Source organism: Equus asinus, chromosome 17 (assembly GCF_041296235.1).
Source record: "Equus asinus isolate D_3611 breed Donkey chromosome 17, EquAss-T2T_v2, whole genome shotgun sequence".
NCBI lineage: Eukaryota > Metazoa > Chordata > Mammalia > Perissodactyla > Equidae > Equus > Equus asinus.
The window spans coordinates 27251816-27265893 of NC_091806.1; the positions used below are offsets into that span (position 1 = coordinate 27251816).

Consider the following 14078-nt stretch of genomic DNA (forward strand, 5'->3'; position numbering starts at 1 on the left):
AACATCTCTTGTAAAATCTATCATAAAGATAAGAATAGAAACCTCATCTACAACAATGCAGTGTGTTAGAAGAGATTAGCAATCCTTATATATGCATATATTTCTGGATACTTGTGGCATTATCATCATCTTGGTTAAAGGGAGACATGGAATATACCAAAGACAGGAGCATCCTTTTCACTATAAGATTTGCATGTTCATATTTATTTCCCTAAAAATCAATCATGTGAGCTTGTGTACATTCTCCAACTACAGCGTTCCTTTGTTTATCTAAAATTTTAATGGCTCTTAAACTTTTGGAATCCTAGACCTCCTAAAGAATGTGGTAGAAGCAATGATTCTTCTCCCAACCTCCAAAATGTAGATATGTATAAGCACACCCAATTTTAGAGGGTTCACAAATCCTCAGAAATCTATCATTAGATTTTGTCATTATGATTCTCAATTAAAAATTCTACCACAGGGGTCTGGTCCCATGTCTGAGTGGTTAAGTTCGTGCACTCAGCTTCGACAGCCCAGGGTTTTGGTGGTTTGGATCCTGGGCTTGGACCTAGCACTGCTGATCAAGCCATGATGAGGTGGCATCCCACATAGCAGAACTAGAGGGACCTGCAACTAGAATATACACCTATATACTGGGGCACTTTGGGGAGAAGGAGAAAAAAGAAGATTGTCAACAGATGTTAGCTCAGGGCCAATCTTTAAAAAAAAAAAATCCCACCACTAAAAGATGCCTAAGTTTTTTTCAGTGCTAACACTATAATTAAAAGAGATGAGTAATAATTATTTCAAACTCTGCATGTTTACAGTTGAATTCCCAATATTCACTCCCCAAAATTGATCAATCTGCTCATTTATCATATCAGGTAATAAATCTACTTTTCCAGTTTCTCAAGTCACAAATTAGGAAACAACCTACTCTCTTCTACCTCTTCTTCAATCTTCCAAGAAATCCTGGCATCCTTACCTGCAAAACATATCCTGAATCTGAGCACTTCTCACCACCTCCACGACTACCAGTCTGGTCTAAGAGATCATCAGGTTTTGCCAGGAATATTGTGATAGCCTTCTAACTGGTCCACACACTTGTCCCTCTATAGCCTATTTTCAATATTTCAATCAGTATGGTCCTTCAAAAAATATTATCACAAGTAACTTTAGGATTGTTCTTAAAACCACCCTAAAATCCTTGTAATTTATTCCAAGCTAAAGTCAAATGCCATGCAATGTACTAAAGGTCCTCCAAAGTACCAGCCCTCCATTACCTGCAGGTGCAAATCTCCTAAGACTCACCTCTTGCTTCATTCTGCTCCAGCTTTGCTGATTTTCTTACTGTTTCTCAAAAATGACAATCCTGCCCCAGTATCAAAGATTTCAGAATTGTTTATTCCTCTGCCTGAAAAACTATTTACCGGTTATTTGCTAGGCTGACACCCTCATCTCTTTTATGTTTTATTCAAATATCATTTTCAGACTAAGACTCGGCCTCATCACTATTTTAAATACCATGCCCCCTTCCCACCAACAATCCGCTTCTTTCTTTTTCTGCTCGACTCTGCTCTATTTTCTCCCACACCTATTGTCATCATCTAATTCCTGTTTATTAAATTTATTGTCCATTTTTTCCCCACCAGAATATATTAACCATGGAGCAACACGATTTTTTGTTTTGTTTACTTCTGTTTCCCAACATACAGAACAGTTTATAGTAACTAATTAGCACTCAATAAATATTTCTATAATGAATAAATGGGTAACTACCTTTGTACCTTGAAGCTATTTTTCCCAAAGTATTGTATACTACTAACCTAGCTCAAACTATTCAGGACTAATCTACCCTGATAGGGAAATCCCTGGCTCAGTGTAGTTATCATTAATAAAAGGAAGGAGTAAATAAAGAGAAGATTCATAACCATCAAACTCATAACCATAAAGATGGAGTAAAATCCGTTTTGAATTTGAAATAAATTGCAATTAAAATGTGAATGTAAAGTAAAAGACACAGGAAATGTCAGAGCCAATCATGCTAAGCATTCCGTGTAGAACGTCTTCTCAACCTGTGTGTTCCCCTGCAGAAGCTCTGTTCCCTGCTTCCTTCACTGAAACACTTAAATTCTGTAGAAGAATATGTCCCTCTAGGACCTAAAAATGAGTACAAAGAACTGAAAATACCATACTTTAGTAGTTTGGACAGCACAGAATATCACAACCACTAGAGTGAAAAGGCATGTCATCTCTTTTGTCCTCTTAATTTCTCCACTGTGTAAGTGAATGTATGATGACCCACCATAACTACCACACTGAATTTTGATTTCTACAGGAGGGTTATGTATACTATAGGTTGGAATCCTATTTAAGATAGTGTGTGAGTGTGTGTGTGTGTGTGTGTGTGTCTGTTTGGCATAACAACAATCCTTTGAGAGACAGGTCAGACTCTGTATCTCCCTTCTAATCACAGTTGAAGTCACAGAGACCAAACAATACAGCTTTCCTTGATCCCAGTTTCTTACCTTGGTCAGGAAGGACACTCCTGGAAGTAACACACTTTTTCCTCCCCTTTGATGTTTTCGTGTGCTCTGTTGGGCACGATATATGTATTTCCCCAACAGCCCTTTGTGAATCCTTCCATAGAGCATCCCAGAAATATGCATCTCAGTCTCCAGAGACTCAATTAGAGTTCATTTGGAGTATGGAGATCATATATTAATTATGACAAGATGAAATTAGGAATATTTTATTAAGTACATTCTCTTAAGAGATCTAAGTTACAATAGAATCATTAAATGTGTCTGATGGTAAAAACTCTCCAAATTGCACTAATTACAACTTTCTAGAATATATCTTACAGTCCATAACTTTTTTCCTTGCCATATGCTCCTCTCTCTCTTCTAGCCTATCCTCCCTTATCTCATTCATAAAGAAACTATCAATCCCAATGTTATAGATTGAATTATATCCCCCTGAAATTCATATACTGATGCTCTAATGCCCAGTAACTCAGAATGTGACTGTATTTGAGATAGTGTCTTTGTAGAGGTGATTAAATGAAAATCAGGTGGTTAGGGTGTGCAGCTTGATTGCTGCCTTTATAAAAAGAAGGAATGGAAATTCGGACACAAAGAGACACCAGGGATGGATGTGAGCAGAGAAAAGACCATTTCATGACACAGTAAGAGACTGGCCATCTGCAAACTAAGGAAAGATGCCTCAGAAGAAAGCAACCATGACTGCACTTGAATCTTGGCCTTTCAGCCTCCAGAACTGTCAGAAAATAAATTTCTGTTGTCTACATGACCCAATCTGTGGTATGTTTTTACAGTAGCCCAGGCAATTTAATATATAAAGAATCAAACAGAAATATTTCAGACCCCATTTAGGCCACAGGCCAAATACTGATTGAACAGTGATTATGGACAATTTATGTGATAGTCACTAAAGATCCAACAGTGAACAACACAGAAAGACTGCTTGTGTTGCTTATAGTTCAAGTTGTCATGACTACAGAGCAAAGCAATTGCTTAATGTGATCGTCAGAAGTTGCAAGACTTGCCCAAGACCATGAAGGGAATTCATGGCAGAGCCAGTATCATCAGAATACCTAGCAATACATTTTGTATATCATAAGTACTATAGAACTTTGTCCTCTATCCTCCTTTTTTCACCCAAATGGTTTTCTCTATCTCTATTGGAACAGGAGTTCTAAATCTGGGTCCATTATTCACTAAGAAGAACACAGACAGGCTTCAAAGTGTACAAGATCCCCCATGAAAATGTTCAGGAGAAATCTTGCTTGTGTGCTTATGTGTTTAAGAGGGTCTATTAGATTCACAGGAGGGTCCATGGTTCAGAGCCATTGGTCTACAGATTTCAGATTTATATCCTTCAAAATTAAAGCCTTCTAAAGTGATGTTAGCACTTCCTGAAATGGATTTTACCAAAGGAATTTGGGCAACAAAGGGTAAACTCGATGAAATTTCCTTTAGAGGACCTTAGAAATCTGACCTGCTGGGGCGGACCCCTTGGCCAGGTGGTTAAGTTTGTGCACTCCACTTCAGCGGCCCAGGGTTTCGCAGATTCAGATCCTGGGTGCCAACATGGCACTGCTCCTCAAGTCATGCTGAGGTGGTTTACCACATATCACAACCAGAAAAACCTACAACTAGAATATACAACTATGTGTTAGGGGGCTTTGGGAGGGGAAGAAGAAAAGACTGACAACACATGTTAGCTCAGGTACCAATAAAAAAAAAAAAGAAATCCGACTTTCTAGATTTGACTGCTGAAAAGAGTTGTCAGCCAAATCTGAAAATCAATTCTCATTTTATCATATTGATCATATCCAGAAGAAGAAGAAACTTAGGTAAATCTTATGAAAACTGCCAAGAAGAGGAAGTAAGAAAGGGTATACTAAGGTTTCATATGGATGTTGTGATAAAAAAAAAAAGAGAGAGGAAGAAGACATTCTAAAGGAAGAATTATTGTTTTTCATATGAAAGAATTTCAAATCAAAGCAGAGTGACTAGAATCATGTGACTAACAGCATCAATGGAAGCAAATATTTGTAGGGTAATGGTTTGTTCTTCTGTTTAATTTTATCTTAAAAGGAAAAAAGTGTCCCTGTTCTCAAGGAGCTTAACTTCTACTGAGTATAGACAGGCTAGATGTTCACCAAGTCCTGCTACTCTTCTGGACACACAGGAAGATTGTGTTTTCCAGTTCACTTTGTAGCTAATCCAGGATCATGTGACTATGTTCTCTCCAGTGTGATATAACAAGAGTGAAGTACATCATTTCTTTTTCTGGAGATATAAATACACAATAAAACCCCATACACAAACATCCCTATCGTGTATACTCTCTCTTCCCCTTATACCAAAAGATGGTGGCCATCTTTGGCGATGACAACGGCAAAAGAAGGAAGAAAACTGCCTCTCCAAGTCACCGATTAGCAGAAAGATGATGCACTCCAGAACATAAATGTAATGTCTAGCCCATCCTAAATAAAATTATTTTAGTCACTCATTTAAAAATCAAGCAATTATATTTTAAAAATCGTACAACTAAACAGGCATTGCAATTGGTAAAAATCGAAAACAAACAAAAATTTAATCCCTACCTTCAAGGAAGCTAATTTAATTGTGGAAAGTGAAATTGCAAGAAGATATCACAATACAATATCTTTTGCAGGGAAATGGAAACGGGGAAATATATCTGTCAAAAGGAATTATTGTCTGTATGTTCCAATAAATTTTACTGTAAAACTAAAATTGCTCTAAAAATATGTAGTTTATTAAAAAAGTTGGGAGAAGGTGGTTGTTATATCATCAGATGAGTGTTGAATTTGAAAGGGGCTGAGCATGAAGGCTAAGATTGAAGGGAGTTTTCATTTTTCCTTTGTATACTTCAGAGCTTTTGACTCTTTTTAGTAAAGGCATGCATTAATGTACTTATGCAATAGAAATAAAGAATTAAAAAAGGTTTACTTATCTTTAATAAATATATCAGATATAATTAATGATATTGTTTATGAATATGTTTAAAACGTTTGTTTTATGTAATTATTTATCCATACACAGACAGTCAAAAGATAAACTTCAACTTTAGCTTAGCAAGGAAAAGACACCTTTCTTGGAGAATTTTTGCCATCTTGTGGTGTGTACAAGTAATACCACGTTTAGTGTATCCATACATGTGCTCAACAAGAAGCACCTTCCGTTAGCCAGGGTCTACTGCTCTAAATGCTTTTTGTAGAATCCATACCCTTCAAAATATCCATGACCCAGAATCCCTACTTTATACCATTTACTATGCGGAAAAATTTACATGCATCTGTGGTTATGCATGCCTTGTCTCTCTACCCTAAACCATAAACCCCAAGAAGGCTAGGACTGTATCTGTTTTTGCTCACTGATGTTTTATATCCCATCTCTAGCACAGGCCCCTGCACAGCACCTAGCACAGTAGCACTTGATAAATATTTGTTGTTAGCTAATTAATTAATTAATGTGCTGACACATAATCATCTCTTAGTTATTTTTTAATTTAAAAAAAGCAATACATAGAACAGTGTATAAAATATCTTCCCATTTACCTGGGTGTGCAAAGACATATTCATGTATATTCTTGTAAATGGACAAGAATCCTCCAGAAGGAAACAGAAGAAGTATTCACACTGAACCATGTTAGAGAATGAAGCTGGAGGTCTGGACTGTGATGATCCAGATCTCTTATTGTGTCTTCACTTGAATACCTTATTGGAATATTACCATGAACATACATTATTTTTCAACATGAAGGCACAAACCAAACAATAAATAGTATACCTATTACCAAATGTAGACAGGAAGTTACTTGCATTTTTCATTATAATAAAGGGAGAAAATAAAATTCCACATCATTTTTAAATTTTATTTTATTTAACAAAATCATATATATGTAAGGTGCACAATATGATGTTTTGGTTTACATACGCACAGTGAAATGATTACTACAGTCAAGCTGTGCATCTCCTCACATCATCATTTTCGTGCGTGTGGTGGAGCACTTGACATCTACTTTCTTAGCAAATTTCAGTACAAAACAGTGCTATTAATTACAATAACCATGCTGTATATTAGATTTCTAGAACTTATTCATCCTATATAAATGAAACTTTATATCCTTTGACCAACAGCACCCCATTTCCCCCACCTCTTCACCCTTGGTAACCACTGTTCTACTCTCTACTTCTATAAATTTGACTTTTTTAGATTCCATGTATAAGTGAAATCACGATTATTTTTCTTTCTAAGTCTGGCTTGTTTCACTTAGCATAATATCTTCCAGATTTATCCATATTGCCACAAAATACAAGATCTCCTTCATTTTTAAAAATATATATAGATAATTATATATTTAAAACTATATGTATATATATCACAATTCCTTTATCCATGCATCCATTGATGGACATTTAGATTATTTCCATATCTTGGCTAAAGTGGATAATGCTGCAATGAACATGGGAGCACAGATATATCTCTTCAAGGTACTGATTTCATTTTCTTTGGATATATATGCAGAAGTTGGATTGCTGGGTCATATGGTATTTCTATTTTTAGAGGAAACTCCATACTGTTTTCCATAATGCCTGCAACAATTTTCATTTCCACCAAAAGTGCACAAGGGTCCACTTTTTTTCACATCCTCAACAATGTTTGTTTTCTTTTGTCTTTTTGATAATAGTCATCCTAACAGGTATGAGCTAATATCTCACTTCGGTTTTGATTTGCATTTCTCTTATGATTAGTTATGTAGAGCATCTTTTTATACACCTATTTGTCATTTGTGTCTTCTTTGGAAAAATGTCTATTCAAATTCTTTGCCCATTTTTTAGTCGGGTTGTTTATTTTTGCCATTGAGTTGTTTGAGTTCCTTATACATTTTGACGTTTAACTCTTTATCAGATCTATGGTTTGCAAATACTTTCTCCCAATATATAGGTTGGCATTTCCTTATGTTGACTGTTTCCTTTACTGTGCAGAAGTTTTTAATTTGATGTAGATCTACTTGTTTATTTTTGCTTTTGTTTTCTGTGCTTTTGGTGCCATATCCCAGAAAATCATGACCAAGACCAATGTCAAGGATCTTTTCCCCTATGATTTCTTCTAGGAGTTTTTATGGTTTCAGGTCTTATTTTCAAGTTTTTAATTCATCTTGACTTGATTATTGCTTATGCTGTAAGACCAGGGTCCCCTGTTACTCTTGCATAATTCCACATGCCTTTTTTGTTTCAACCCTCTTATTTTTACATTACACCTTAGCATTGCGATATCTAACTATTTAAATGTCATTTCAACATTTCAGGACCTCTCTAGGATAAGGTTTACTCTGCCATGTATTCGTTCCAGTGTGTGTGTGTCTGTGTCTGTGTGTGTGTGTAGTGTAGGTATATCCACTCGGAAAATTACATCAATCTAGTATCTTTGAGAGGAATGATCCAGAGAAATTTTTAAAAGATTGGCAAGAAAAAAGAACAAAAGGAGAACAAATATCATTATTTCTTTGAATTCTCAAAACTATTTCCCTCCCCTTTCTGTCTTCATCAGAAAGTAACAGGAAGCACTGAGTCTCTTTTCAAAAAGATCTCCTGTACTTCTCTATGAGAAACTTCTAAAATCACACAAGAATATAATTGTCTTTATTTTTTTAATGGAAGGTCCTTTGGGGATAGTCATGAGTTAATCGTAAAATGTTTAATATTCTCTTTTAGTGTTATGGCTATTTGAGATTTCTTTTGTTCTTCATTTCTTTCCTTCCTTCCCTCCTTCTTTCTTTCCTTTTTTGTGAGCTGTTATAACGGAGCCCTACAAAGAGTAATTGCCCTAAATATCAGGAGGACTAAGTTCTTAACTTTATTGTGCTTCTAACTCCATGAACTCGAGCAGATTAATTTCTCACTCCACTTATTAGTTCTCTCACTTCACAAAGAAAGGGCTCAGCCCAGATAATTTCTAAAGTAATTTTCACTTCTAACATTTCTGTGACTCAAAAAACTACATAGGAGTAGGAGTTTGAAGCCTGAAAAATCAGCAGTTAATTCTTCAGAGAAACCATTACAGCAAAATGCCAACTTAAACTATTCTTACCAGTGTGAAACTGAGGCCCCAAGGCCCAACCTGGCTACTGATCCTCTCTAACAAATGCCTTAGGGCATCATTAAGATTGATTGGGTGCCAGGAGATGGGCAATTACTAAAGTTGAAAGAAATTATTTGCCTCACCTCTAAACAAATTCCAGAGGAACTAATTAATCAAGGCAATTTTAAATAACAAAACTACCTGGATGACAATATCTATTCAGCTGTGAAAGTTAGCTCCTGCGCCTGATCCAGGTCATGAAGCAAAGAAGGACTGACTTTGTGGATGGAAATGCCTTTGTAAATAGATGTAAAATGGAAGGGCCACTTCCCAACATTATCAGTCCGTTGGGTCCTGTCTTCTTGGGGTTTGATCCCTTGCCCTACAAAACAAAGCAAAACAAAAATGTATTCCAACTCAGCAAAAACTGGCAAACCCAGGAGATTAATTTATAAAAATCAGAAGCTTCAGAAATTCTATAAGTCAAATCTTTGCTTTGTTGAAGGACCTGTGTCTTGTACAAGGACACTTGTAGGTTTAACACCATTTTGTTGATCTTGAACAAGTTATTAAAACTCTTGAGTTTCAGTTCCTTCAAATGTAACAGCAGGTTAAATAATAGTACCTGTAGTGGAAATTTAAATGAGATAATGCCCATAATGTGCCTGAAACATAGTAAGAACTCAATGCATATTAATTCTCATTATTGTTTAGTCATCACTTTTATTCTCACCCAGGTTATTGCCCTAGCTCCTACCAGGTCCCCTCACCTCTGCTCACTCTTCAATCCTGATCATCCTACACAAAGCCACCTCTTCAATTGGGTAGCCCTACATGTTAAAAACGTTGGCCTTTTCCTATAGAAAGAATAATGCCCCAACTCCCCAAACTAATTAGGCCATAATCTGGCTCTATTTTTCTATCAATATCTCCCACCACTTTACTTCACATTTCTTATAATCCCAGCTCAATCAGACCCTTTCTTTGTCATATCATCATGCCCTTCCTCTGCCATTCTCTCCACCTGGTTTCCTTCTCACCATTGCTAGATGTCCAAATCCCACTTTCACTGCCAATCTCAAGGATCACCTCCTCTAGGAAACCAATCATTGCCCTAATCCAATATGAAGTTCTTTCTCCCTTCCTTCCTTTATTCCTTATTTACTTTGAGTCTCCATCAAACCATGTATTTTCTTCTTATGGCTATTATGTTCTGTTATACATTTTAGTCATTTATACATTAGCTATACTTTATTTGATAGGGGATTTTCTAAGGATAAAGACCATTTCTTTCTGGTTATTTTGATTAATAGTAATAAATACCAACAAATTTGTATACTATTTTAACTTTAATAAGTAACCCTATTTAATTGCTCACAACTGGTTGCAATTCTATTTTATAAATGAAGAAAATAAGGTCTTCCTAGAAGCAAGTTTGTTTCTAGAGAGTGCACAGAAAGTTAGTGACAAAGTTAAGTTTAAAACTCTGTTCTTTGACTCCATATCTAGTGATCTTCCCATCCCAGTACTTCCTTAATCTTGTACAGACAAGATTAATAGTCCTTTATGAATGTTGTCAATGGTACTTATGCACCAAGACTTCCAACATAGCTACTTACACATTTTCTAGAGTGTTATTTGGATCTCAATTTTACAAAACAAAATTTTATAAAAATTATAAGCATTTAACTTCTCCAGCCCCCTCTTGATTCCCCTTCTGCTCTTTCCCCCTCCCCGCACTGCACAATCTTGCGCAGCAGAAGATCCACAGGCCCAGAACCTCTTAAGAGCCTGTAGGGGAGGAGGACATTTCCTCTCCCCAAATGTGGGTTCATCTGGCCGGAGAACGAATTAAATTCACATGAGACAGAATAGCAAGAGAAAATTAAACAAAGCTTTATGAGGAACCATGGCCCGGGGCCTTTCTTCCCAAAGGAAGAAAGGGCACCAAAGAAGTGGGGTGCACATAGTGGTTATATACCCCCAAACAGGGTGTTTCACATGTGATTGAAATGTCCCTCCCACAATAGTCACAAGATTGCCCTGTCCGCCCATTGCTTGATGGACACAGCAGGTAGTGGTCTGCTATCTCGGTGGGCATAGCCAGAGGCAAGTCGATTGTCTGGAGCTGGGCGGTCACAGGTGAGCTCAGCAATCAGTTCCTAGCCTAAAGAAAGATGCTTAATCCTTAAAGAAATGCCAAAGTTGAGAGGGGGAGGGAAGTCAGTTACAGGAGGTTACCAGACTAGCACAATAAAATGCAGATTTAAGTCCTTGCCTTTGGTATTGATTAAGAGTTTTTAGAGAGAAGGTCATCTCCTTTCTTCTTCCTGGTACAGAGAGGGAGGCACCTTTTACAGATAGAGATTTACCTTACAAATGTAAATGAGTCCTAAGGAAGGGCAAGTTCCATTCCTCAGAGCCTCCTTCCCTGTCCCAGTTTATCAAAAGCAATCAGCCTCAAATAATCCTGATGCCAAAGAGACATATCTTGGGGTGGCCAATTCCAGGTCCCCACAAGCCCTTAGAAACACTTCATCAAGGGCAAAATCTGTGGCATGGGAGCTCAGGTTTAAAACCAGGCAACATAAGACATGAGGTAGGAGTGGTAAAGGCATCTTTTACAACAGCAAATATAAATTAAATATTTGAAGTCTATACATTGGCAAGACAATGCTTAAAACAGTGTCATTGACTGATAATAAATAAGTTAAAACAGCTTTCTTCTTAAATCCCACTCTCATTTAAAAATAAATAGGAAAGAGTTGCTATCCTTAAAAAGGACAGCAGAGAATTAAATGGACATTCTAAAGAGAATTTCAAGGTCCTTTTTCAGTAGATGTTTTAAAAAAATATTCATTATACAAAACTTGAATATTACAGAAATGTAGAGAGAAATTTTTTTAAAAAGTCAGGTATGGTCTCACCACACAAATATAAATGCTACTAAATTAGGTGATTTATTTCTTTTCTTCCTTTTTGTTCATCTTTCTTCCTTGTGTAATACTTTTAAACATGTATATAATATTTTATTTTTATTTCTTAGTGAGAAAAACTAGTATTTTCATGGTTTTACAGAAACTTTAATATTGGTAAAAGCTGAAAATATTTTTTCATAAAGGACATAATGTAACAATTCACTAGGCTTAAATGTTCTTTGGGGCAAATTATTCTTTCAATAGTTCATCATTCCATCTGTAGCTAGGGGCACAAGGGTTCTTCAACTTTAACCTGCGATTTCCAAATCATTTTGAAGTTCTTTTTTGTTTTAAGAAGACACAGACCTGGATACTTCTTTGAGGTGGAACATATTCCCTTATTCTATACAAATTCTGACAGTCACCATTTTAAAAAATCATGCTGAAGTAAATAAAACATAAAATTTATCATCATAACTATTTTACGTGTATAATTCAGTGGCATTAAGTGATGAGGATTTTAGGCTGGTTACTTTTAAAACTACAGATGAGAAGCAGGCTCCGAGGACTGGAATTTTGCTTGCCCTTTTGAGAGACATTTGCATTTGTGAAGGAAGGTGGGGATGAGCTTGTAGGGACGTGAAATTGGCCACCCCAAGATATGACTCTTTGGCATCGGGATTGTTTTGGGCTGATAGCTTTTGATAAACTGGGACAGGGAAGGAGGCTCTGGGGAATGGAACTTGCCCTTGTTGGGACACATTTACATTTGTAAGGTAAATCTCGATCTGTAAAATGTGCCTCCCTCTCTGTACCAGGAAGAAGAGGAGAGATGACCTTGTCCCTAGAAACTCTTAATGGGGAAGGCAAGAACTTAAGTTGGCTGTCTGGCAATCTCATGTAACTGGTTTAGGGTGGTGGCATCTAACCTTTCTAACCTTTACTTAATCCGATTTGATTCTTGTCTAAAAGTCATGGGATCACCCAATGACCAGACCCCACCTGCACTGATAACATTTTAACATTTTTCATGTTCTTTCCTTTGTCTTGTAAAGAGATGAATCATATACCTATGCCTTAAATTTAGCTCTAACCCTCAACTTGGGGCAGCGGAAGCTCTGACTGCCCATGGGTCCTGTCCCCATGCTACACTATTCTCTAAATAAAAGAGCACTACTGCCAGATCTTAAGAGTCTAAGAAATCTTCCTTTCGACTCCTCAGCTCACCGACCCACATCATTAAGTACCTTAACACTATCACTGAACCATCACGATCATCCATCTCCAGAATTATTTTTTCATCATCTCAAACTGAAACTCTGTACTCATCAAAAAATAACTCCACATTATCCCCTCCTCAGCACCTAGAAACCACTAATCTACTTTCTGTTTCTATAAATTTAGCTACTCTTAGTATCTCTTATAAGTGGAATCATACAATTGTTGTCCTTTGTGTCTGGCTTATTTCACTAAGCATAATGTCTTTAAGGTTCATCCTGGTTGTACCGTATGTCAGAGTTTCATTCTTTTTAAAAGCTGAATAATATTCTATTGTATGGATATATCATATTTGATAATCCATTCATTCCTTAATAGACATTTGGGTTGCTTCCATCATTTGGCTATGGTGAATAGTGCTGCTATGAATGTCAACCAGTGTTTTAGACATGCAAAGACAAAGTAAAGACTTTATATTGAGATAAAGATGAATATGATAACATAAACTATTGGACAGTTTATAGTCATTCATTCAACAAATATTGCTAAGCACTTACTCTGTAGCAGGCCTTCTTGTAGGTGGAAAGTGGTGAACAAAAAGAGCTTTGTGGGGACAGCCCCATGGCTTGGTTTTTTGTTGTTGTTGAGTTGTATGAATTGTTCATATATTTTGGATATTAACCCTTATTGGCTATAGGATTTGCAAATATTTCCTCCAAGTTGTTGGGTTGTCTTTTTATTTTGTTGATGATTTCTTTCAGTGCAATCTCAATCAGAATCCCAATGACATTCTTCATGGAAATAGAACAAAGAATCCAAAATTTATATTGAACAAGAAAAGATCTTGAATAGCCAAAGCAATCCTGAGAAAAAAGAACAAAGTTGGAGGTATAACACTCCCTGAATTCAAATTATAGTACAAAGCTATAGTAATCAAAACTGCATGGTGCTAGCAGAAAAACACAGAGATCAATGGAACAGAACTGAGAGTCCAGAAGTAAAACTACACAGTTACGGGCAGCTAGTCTTTGACAAAGAAGCCAAGAACATACAAAAGAGAAAGGAAAGTCTCTTCAATAAATGGTTTTGGGAAAACTAGACAGTGAGTTGCAAAAGAATGAAAGTAGACCATCATCTTATACCATACACAAAAACTAACTCAAAATGTATTAGTCTTGAATGTAAGACCTGAAACCATAAAACTCCTAGAGGAAAATATAGGCAGTACAGCCTTTGAGACTGGTCTTAGCAGTATCTTTTCTAATACTGTGTCTACTAAGGCAAGGGAAACAAAAGAAAAAATAAATAAATGGGAGTACCTCAT

At 36.4% G+C, this 14078-nt stretch overlaps 1 protein-coding gene across 1 annotated transcript in view; it reads right to left on the reverse strand.

Annotated features, from left to right (window-relative positions):
• Positions 1-14078, reverse strand: part of LOC106835842 (olfactory receptor 9G4) — a 145099-nt gene that overhangs the window by 4806 nt on the left and 126215 nt on the right. The gene's annotated exons all lie outside the window — the stretch shown is intronic.